This window comes from Mus pahari, chromosome 15 (genome assembly GCF_900095145.1).
Source record: "Mus pahari chromosome 15, PAHARI_EIJ_v1.1, whole genome shotgun sequence".
Lineage (NCBI taxonomy): Eukaryota > Metazoa > Chordata > Mammalia > Rodentia > Muridae > Mus > Mus pahari.
The window spans coordinates 75,549,735-75,559,354 of NC_034604.1; positions in this window are offsets into that span (position 1 = coordinate 75,549,735).

Sequence of the window (9,620 nt, forward strand, 5' to 3'; positions counted from 1 at the left end):
TCTCCCTCCCCCTCCCCCAACCCCCCCCATGTTGGTCTGAGAGTCTAGTGATCCGGTGACTTAGGCTGGCACTCCCTGTTTGGCTGTCAGGCCGCAGCTGGCTAGGGAAGGCTTGTCTGTTATGGTTCACCTGGGTTCCAAGTCTCCAGTGATCAGCAGTTCTTTTTAAAAGCATCATTTATTATTGCTTTTGAGAGTTTCATATGTGAGTACTGTACTTACGTGCTTTCCACCCCAAACTCTTCCCTTCAGCTCCTCCCACATCCCCACATTCCCTTCAGTTTCGTGACCTCCTTTTTCATCATTATTATTACATATAGGTATCATATGTAAAGTTTTATTTATTTGTTTCATGTATATACATACTGTAGCTGTTCAGACACACACCAGAAGAGGGCATTGGATCTCATTACAGGTGGTTGTGAGCCACCATGTGGTTGCTGGGAATTGAACTCAGGACCTCTGGAAGAGCATTTAGTGCTCTTAACCACAGAGCCATCTCTCCAGCCCTGGTATCATATGTAAAGACAGCCTGCTGAGTCCACTTAGAATTTAAACTACAAACAGTTCTTCCAGCACTATGAGGCAAGGGGAGGGGACAATTTCCCTTTGGAATCGGGCACAGGACTCAGGATGGCCCGACGCCAGGGATATCACCTGCCCATGCTGCTCAGAGAACATAGGCAGGGAGGGTGACAGGCCAAGCCACGTCATCCTGGGAGACTAAGAGCAGGCCATAGCTGGAGCTGAGGGTCTGCATACTGAGTAACATCAGAGGATGCGGGGCTCCAGCAGAGCCTGGACACACAAGATGAAGGGCAGCTTGAAGCTCTGTCCATGCCTGAGATGGCTTTCCTTGCATTCATCCCACCCCAGGCTGTGGGGTAATGCGAGGAGTCAGAGAGGCCCAACTCTGCTTAGCAAAGAGGCCAGTGCGGACTCTCTGGAAACTGCACAAGGAAAGGGCCGTTCTGTGAACGAGGAAGGGAGGCCCTCAAGACAGGGTCTGAAAGGACCAGGCCCCACTGGGAAGGTTTGGGCCAGCCTGGAAGGGCAAGAGGAGGCCAGCCTCTGGCAGAACAGGACAGGAGGACAGTGCATGGGGGACCAGACTCTGTGGCTAGCAGGTGACATAGACGACCCGTGTCTCTGTCTACCTGGAGTCCCCACTGCAGTCTTGGATGGGTCAGTGTTCTGCCCTTCCAGCTCCTAGATACTCACCAGGAATTCAGACGGTGCAGGCCGGCCCTGACATCCCAGAGCTCCGCGCTTCCTCTGCCTGGGCAGGCTGTGCTCATCGGGAAGACAGTGGTTCTCAGCCTTCCCAATACCGCGGCCCTTTAATGCCTCATGTAGTGCTGACCCCCACCATAAAGCTATTTTTATTGCTACTTCATAACCGTATTTTTCTACCGTTATGAATCATAGTGTAATTATCTGTGTTTCTAGTGGCCTTAGGTGACCCCTGTGAAAGGGTCATCGGACACACAGAGGTCAGGACCCATAGGTTGAGAACCGCTGTTGTAATACATATTCTCGTTCCATCGTAAGGTGCTTTCTCATTTAGGTAAAGAGGCCAGACACCTTCTGAAGAGGAGCTTAAACAGTGCCTCTCTGTGACCCACAGCATGAGGACAGTCCTCAATGTCCATGGAGTTATATCTGAGCAGGTCCCAGAGACCAAGTGTCCTGATTCCCACAGTTCCCTTCGACTCTTCCTGACTCTACTTCACCTCGTCATGGTGCACACAGTGGCCATTAGTCGGTAAAGTCATGTGATCACTTGTAATGAGTTCAGATTTTTCCAGGCTTCCCTTTTTACTTTAAGAAAGCCAGGTGGGTCTTTGGGGTCTCCCACTGCTTCTCATAGGCTCTGGCCATCCATCACCTCCTCAGATCAGGAGCTCAGAAGACAGCTTCAAGTCCCAACTCCCTTATGTAGGACAGACCCTTATTTGCAAATAGGGTCCCTACAGCTGCCATTAAGTCATAGTCCATAGACTAATGTCCTGATAAGATTTGGACACAGACATGCAGGGGATTCCACGTGGCAACATGGGTGGGTAAGAGAGAGAGTGGCATCTATAAACTACGGCAGGCCACGGGGCATGGAACCAGCAGACAGTAGAGGAGGTAGGAAGACTTCCCTTCTGCCTGCAGAGGGAGCTTGGCCCTGCTTCTGCCTTCAGTTCACCTGGAACTTCCCCATACAGGAGGACTATGCTGGGCTGTCCAGTGTGGGTACAATATTATAAGCAGTCCTAGGAAACTGGACTCTTCTACCTTGGCCTATGGAGAATGAAAACATGGGCACATCTACCTAGATGTGTTACCAGTGATTTGTCGATAGCATTAAAAAAAAAAAAATCTGTGCTCCTTTTAAAATTACTTAAGAAGGCAATCAACTACTACCCATGATCAGTGGATTGTCCCAAGTTGTCTCTTTTAGAGGAGAAAGCTTCCTGTGTCTCTCTAGGAAAAAGGCAGGGCTCAGTTTTGTACCCTCAGCAGAATGAGAGGTAATAACTGGCATAGGCCCATGGAGAAAACCCATCACAGGATGACAGTGTGAGCCAACACTGCAGCAGACCCAGGAACACTTAGCCCCACCCACGTTCCTCATCTGTGACCTTGGACATGTCACTTACCCCAAGCTCCTGCTCTTTATCTCTCAGATGGATCTTACCAAGGCTTTCCAGCCTCCCAGGGCTCTTTTTATGTAGAAATGAATACAGAGGTTGTTTGTGGGCTGGAAATGACAGCTCAAATCCTTAGCACTTAGCATCTTGGCACAGAGAAGAGCCACAGTAGAAACAAAGGAAGGGCTGAGAGAGGCATCTGTCTTATCTCTGAAGCATACCATTCGGTGTGACTCTAAAGGTGTCAGCCACGTTTAAAAACGTAGACTCTCCAGGCGTGGGCACATCCTATTTCCAGCTGTGCTGGCATTGAATTGCAAATTTACCCAGGAACAAGAACTTCAGATCAAGGTTGGACTGGATCATCTGATGTCATACATGGTTAATTTTAGCCCCTAGTAGGAGGGTGATTTTCTTTTAACTGAGATTACTTGGACCTATTTCAAAACCTTTGGTAATGCAGTTGTCATGATGGATAAAAACCATTTTACATTTTAGCTGGGCTTCCACAATGCAGCTGGGAAACTCCAGAGAGAAGCATAGCAATATTTCCCTCCCCAGGAGAGAGAGGGACTCGGGACTCAAACCAGGGCTAGCTCCATCAGTGCACCGGGTAAGGAAATGGAGAGACTGTGATGAGAGCAGACGTCACTAGAGTTTCTTCATCTGCTGGTGGTGAGACAGGAAATCGTCCTCTGGTATTTTTTTCCTCTAGGGCCATCACTGTCTCCAAGGCTAAGGCACCAAGTCTGGCTTGGCCTTAGCAGTGTAGTGTGACATGGTTCCTGCCCATGGAACAGAGCCTGGAGCAGGCTGTGGGCCTCCACAAATGTTTATTGTGGACATAAGGTTTGTTTGTATAAGAAAATAGATTTTTTTTTTTTACTTCATGTTCTTCCTTTGAGGAGGTTAATGGCTCCATGATAATCAGGGACAGCATAAGTCTGGGAGGCATGGGTGTGTCTAATGTCTCAACAAAATGGGAGAATGCTGTCTCTATCAGGACAGCCCTTAAGGCTGTGGGAAACAACTCTGAAATCGTGAGCTCAAAACATATAACTTCTCAACTATCCAAAATTGAAGGATGCAATGTGAATTGCATAAGGAGCTTCACAGATCTACAGGAACAGAGGCAGCTGCACTGTGAGCCAGCTTGTCAGAAAGATACTAAGGAAGGAGATAAAAGATTCAGAGAGTGGTAATCATAGGGCAAGATCCCACCCAGCTAAGTTTACAGAGGCAGGCAGATCTCTGAATTCCTTTGCAGTATTAAAAAAAAAAGTGCTTTCTATCTCTTTCTAAGATCATGGGATGCTAATTCATGAAATAATCATTACCTGGTATGTGGAGAGCTTTTGGTACCACCTATAGAACTTTGGCAAGTCTTGACAGTGGGCTCAAGGAAGTAGGCTCAGATATTCATATTTGGGCTGATGCAAGGATCAAGGTGACCACAGCCAAGGAAGGTGTGACTTCCCTTTTGTCTTGGTCATCTTGATAAGCCCCAGACCCAGTGACTTGGGAACTCTGCTTTGTTTGATTACTTCCTGGTGTGATCTCTTTGTTCATTGCCTTGTTTAATCACTTGGTCTTTGATCTAAGGACTGGCCCTATTCTCTGCTAGTACCTAGAATGGCATAAAAGCTGGCTGGAAAAATTAAAGCCACTTCAGCCTCAGCAATGGCTGGAATCATATTATAATATTTGTCTGTCTGTCTCTCTTTTTGTTTTTTTTTTCAATCCTCACTCCTGCCCTTGAGAACCTGCTAACTGACTGAGCTGGCTTGGTCACTAGTATAATGACTGAATTGATATATAAATAAAAGACTGGGCTTTTGGTCTGCAAGAGATGAGTTATCCAGAGAGTTTTTAGAATTAGAGAGAGAGAGAGAGAGAGATGACCTGAGTAGAGAGAGCTGTCTGAAGATCTCCAGAGAAAGCTGACAAGAGGTGGGGGGAGGGGGGAGTTGTGGGGGGTATGGGAGGACACACAATCTGAAAAGCTCTCTCAAGCAGAATACAGTCTGTCAGCTTGTACAGTTTGGAATCCACGATTTGACTTCAGATTTGACTTCGAGTCATTCGTTTCACCCCTCCTGGACACCCCTTCTCTCAGGAACCCCTCTCCAAGCTGAGGCTTGTCCTTGACACTAAGGTATCCATCATCACTCTCCCGAAGGGACAGACCCTGGAGTCTCCACAAAGCTAAGCTGAAAAGGTAGCTACCTATCCCCCACACTGGACAGGGCGACACCTGTATATGTTCACAGCATCCTCTTATTAGGATGCTCTTTGCTGAGACACACATCTTCTGCATGATTTTTCAAGACAGGGTTTCTCTGTGTAGCCCTGGCTATCCTGGAACTCACTTTGTAGACCAGGCTGGCCTTGAACTCAGAAATCCGCTTGCCTGGTTCCCAAGTGCTGGGATCAAAGGTGTGCGCCACCACCACCCAGCATGTCCTGATGTTTCATTTCCCGTAGTAGATACCAAGGTTTAGAGCCAAACTCATCTTCCCTGATACACAGTGGCTATTGCTGTAGGAAGGGGCAAAGAGGCAGGGAGGGAGTGGATGCCAAACCTCGCTGGACTTGCTGCACAGGAAACCAAGTGTACCCACACATGACACTGAGAAAGCTTTCTGCCAGATCTCTTTGTGGATCCTATGCATATGCCCAGGTGAACAAAAACTCACGGTCTTGTCTGGAAAGAAAGCAAGCCCAGTGCCTAAATGTCTTCATTTAATTAGAATGGCCTTTTGTGAAGCAATAACTGCTCACCTCATAGGAGAGAGAGAGTGGGGAACAACTGAGTGGTTAGACTGAAACAAAGTAGCAAGAGGAGGCATAGCCTAGATCCCGTACTTACATTTTCATCTCATGATCTCCTTTTACAGTCATAGCTGACCTCAGAAACCAGGAGAATTCTGAGAGCCACCATGCTGCCAGTTTTGCATGGTATAAAGAAGCAATTGTAAACTTTTTTAAAAAGTGTGTATCACTATGGCATTAAGGATTGAAACATTTATTTTAATATAATTACTGGTTATTCTTATATGCACAGGTGTTTCAACTGCTTCCACTGAAACAGTGGATAATTAACTTTAAAATACTTATGTGATTAAAAACATGATTCATTGATGCCTTTTAAGGCAAGATACTGGATTTTGTTTGGTTTTTGACACATTACATGTTCAAAAATGCAGATGGGCATTTAATTTGATGTTGCAACATTAAAACCAGATGCAAAGCACAATAACACTCTATTTGGAATTCTTGAATTTTGTCTCTTAATAACTAACTGATTTATCTTACAGTATATAATTTATATGGCCACCAACCATCACTTGGGTGTAGATAATATGCCCCACAGAAAGGCCCCCCAAATGAGTTTGTCTTCAATAGAATTTGATAACATTGTTTCATGTTTTGATTTTTTATTAAGAAAATAAAATGTAATTACCACTTAGTCATATGACCCTCCGGCATTTTATTTTTGCTGGGAAGATGAATTGCTCTTGTGAAGGTAGTTTGGAGTATTGATAGCTGCTCAAATTGGTGTTTGGGCTGCAGAGATGGCTGCCAGAGGGTCTTAGCTGAAAACTGGCTCCACCTCTCCCATGACGAATTACAAAGTCTTTAAAAACAGCAGAACTGAAGGGGATACTTGGTTATAACCTCACTGTGTGCCCACACCAGGAGATACAATGTTGTACTCTTACAGGGCAAGAAAAGAGTGTTATTTTTATCCAAAGATCTGTCAGAAGTGGGAAATCCGTACCTTTCTCAGTGGTGAATGCCAAAAGCTGTCATTTCAGCACAGCTTCAGAAAGCGAAGTTCAAGTCTATAGGAATCCTGCCCTCATAGAGAATTCCTACTGGGGCAGACAGCCTCAAGCCCTCTCCTTGGACATCAGAAATACCATAAAATAAGAGCAAAATAGAAGGACAAAAGGAAAAACGTTGGAATAAATGCAGAAACAGAGCATAGGCTTATTTTTGGTTTGTTTTTCAGCGAACTCAAAACTCAGTCACAAATAGCCTGGTAAACAGGTGTCATAGTTAGGGTTTGACTTCTGTGAAGAGATAGCACGACCAAGGCAACTCTTAGAGTGGAAAACATGTAATTGGGGCTGGCTTACAGTTTTAGAGATTTAGGCCATTGTCATCACGGTGGAAACCATGCCAGCATGCAGGCACACTGGGTGCTGGAAGAGCCAAGAGTTCTACATATTGATTGGAAGGTGGAGACGTCTTCCACACTGGGAGGAGCTTAGACATACAAAGCCTGCCCCCACAGTGACACACTTCCTCCAACAAGACCACACCTACTCCAACAAGGAAACACCTCCTAATAGTGCTTATCCCCATAAGCTAAGCATTCACACACATTGATCTCTGGGGCCAAACCTATTCAAACCACCATATGAGGGTAAGGATGCTTCTTTCCAAAGACACCCCCTCCTCCCAGGAAAAATCTGGGTTATCCTAGAGAGCACAACTCTGGCACCAAGAAGGCTAACAGCCCCAAGCTGCGTGGAGGCTTTCTGGTCTCTCTGGAATTAGAATATAGGCATGTCTTTTCCAGCTTTAGTCATGTGGCATTTACTTCTTGGACTGTGGGGATGTTTGTAGAGAACTTTGTTCTTGTAGTGAGAATTTTAGTTTCTTAAAAGCAGGCAAGCAAACAAACAAATAAATACATAGGCATTTAGGAATGAATGTGTTGCCTCTCCTTTTTTAGTTATATAAGAAATAGCATTCCTTCTAGTGCTCAAAGCACTATCCTAGAAGTAGGGACAGAGCCTTGATAAACACCCAAACCAACAATAACAACAAGTTTTACTACGTGAATATGCTTTTGTTTTAATTCCAAGTGTGGGATAAGAGGCTGCTTCACAGCCGATGATTATGATTTGCCTTGCGAACTAACAGGGAGTGATGTTTGCCAACTGCAGATAGTTTAATTCTGGGGACTCTGGAGAGGGTATAAATTTGAGATCCCTGAGAGGGCCTGTGGCAGCTGCTGCTCCTGGTTGCTGTTGTTGTGGTTTGATGAAAAGAAGAAGTTGGAGATATGCTAATGATGAAGACTGGACTGTCCCCAAGAAACACGATGTTTCTAATTTAGTAGTCTAAAGAGGTCTACATCCCTTTCCCCCTCTAACCTTGCTATTCTACCTAGTATTGGGGGGTGGGGGTGGAAGGTATCAGGGTGGAATAAGGAAAGGTGGTAGATATAAGAACCCAATAAAATAGATTTAAAAAACAGTGACAATAACTGCTGACTCACATAGAAGTGATGACACTGTGGGACTGAAGAGATCGCCCAGTGGTTAGAGCACTTGCTGCTCTGGCAGAGGGCACAGGCTCAGCTCCCAGCACCCACATGGAGGCCTACCATTATCTGTTACTCCAATGTCTTTTTGCTCTTTTCTGATCTCCATGAGCACAAGGCACACATGTGGTTTGTGTGTGTGTGCGTGTGTATGTGTGTGTGTGCACACGTGTGCGTGTGTGTGCGCGCGCACATGTGTGTGTATGCGCACGTGTGCATGTGTGTGCATGCGTGTGTGTGCGTGTGTGTGTGTGTGTGTGTGTGTGTGTGTGAGTGCACGCACGCGTGCGTGTGGTGTTTTCCTGCTGAAACCTTTTCTGACCTTTGATTTATTTTATCCACATGAATTTGCAAACACAGTAGAAGTCCTGCGTGTCCTTCATGTCATCTTTCCCACCAGAGACAGCTTAACAGAACTGTGACCCAAGACCTGGAACCTGGTGCTAGTGCCACGTGTGGATTGTTCTACTGGCTTCACCTGGAGTGGCTGTATACAATCACCACCAAGACTAGCTGCCCTGCTGACCCCACCCTGCCCTCACCTGAACACCCCAGTGCCACATGGTCACTGGGCAAGGGGAATCTCTCCTTGATTTCTATTTAAAGCATGTAGTATAAATGAAATTGGGCTTTTTTTTTTTTTTTTTTTTTTTTTTTTTTCTATTTTTATTCAGAAACGGACAGCTTTTAATCATTGTTACTGGAACTGTCTATTTAAGTCACCACTGGAGCTGTAATTCCCTGCTTCTTTTTTTTTTTTTTTTTTTTTTTTAGATTTTATTTTCTTTCGTCAGTGTAGTGCCCTTGCATGTGGCTGGGTCACAATTTTAATCTACTTTTGCAATCTCTGTCTCTTAATTGGTATATTTAGAGCACTTATATTTAATGTAATCGTGACTTTCCTAAGCCTTGAGTACAGAATTTAACTTTATTGTTTCATCTTTTTTTTCACCTTTCTTTCCACTTTCCAGTGGGTTCCTTGTCTTTTTTATGAGTCCTTTAAAATTATTTTAGTTTTTATATGTATGGGTGCTTTGTCTGCATGTATATCTGTACACCACTTGCAGGCCCCAGTGCCTGTAGAGACCAGAGAAAGACAACAGATCCCCTAGAACCAGAGTTACAGATGATGATGAGCCTGTCTTGTGGTCTGGGAATGGAACCTGGATCTTCTGGAAGAGCATTCGTTGCTCTTAACTATTGGGCCATCTCATCGGCCCTAGGTGCCTTGTCTTCTGCGTAGCTCTGGATTTGCCTTCTCTCTCTGGTTTCAAGTACATCTCCTTGTTTAAACAGCTTGACCTCTGCCCTGGTATTGAGTGAAGAACAGAAATTGCAGCTCTCTTAGCTCTCTTATGTCCCCTGAACAGTCTTAAGTATCGGCTATGGTTGGCATCTTAAGTGTCTCCTATTGGTCATTTTCCAACGGGTCACAGCAGCAGGTGGAGGGAAGAGTTATTTGTCTCATGGTTGCAGTTCATGCACGGTTGGCTCCAGTTGCTTTGGGGCAGGAGTGAGGCAAGACATCAGGGAAGCAGGAGGGTGTGGCAGAGGAAGGGGGTGTGGCAGAGGAAACTCTTTGCCTTAGAATAGCCAGGAAGCAGAGAGAGAGAGAGAGAGAGAGAGAGAGAGAGAGAGAGAGA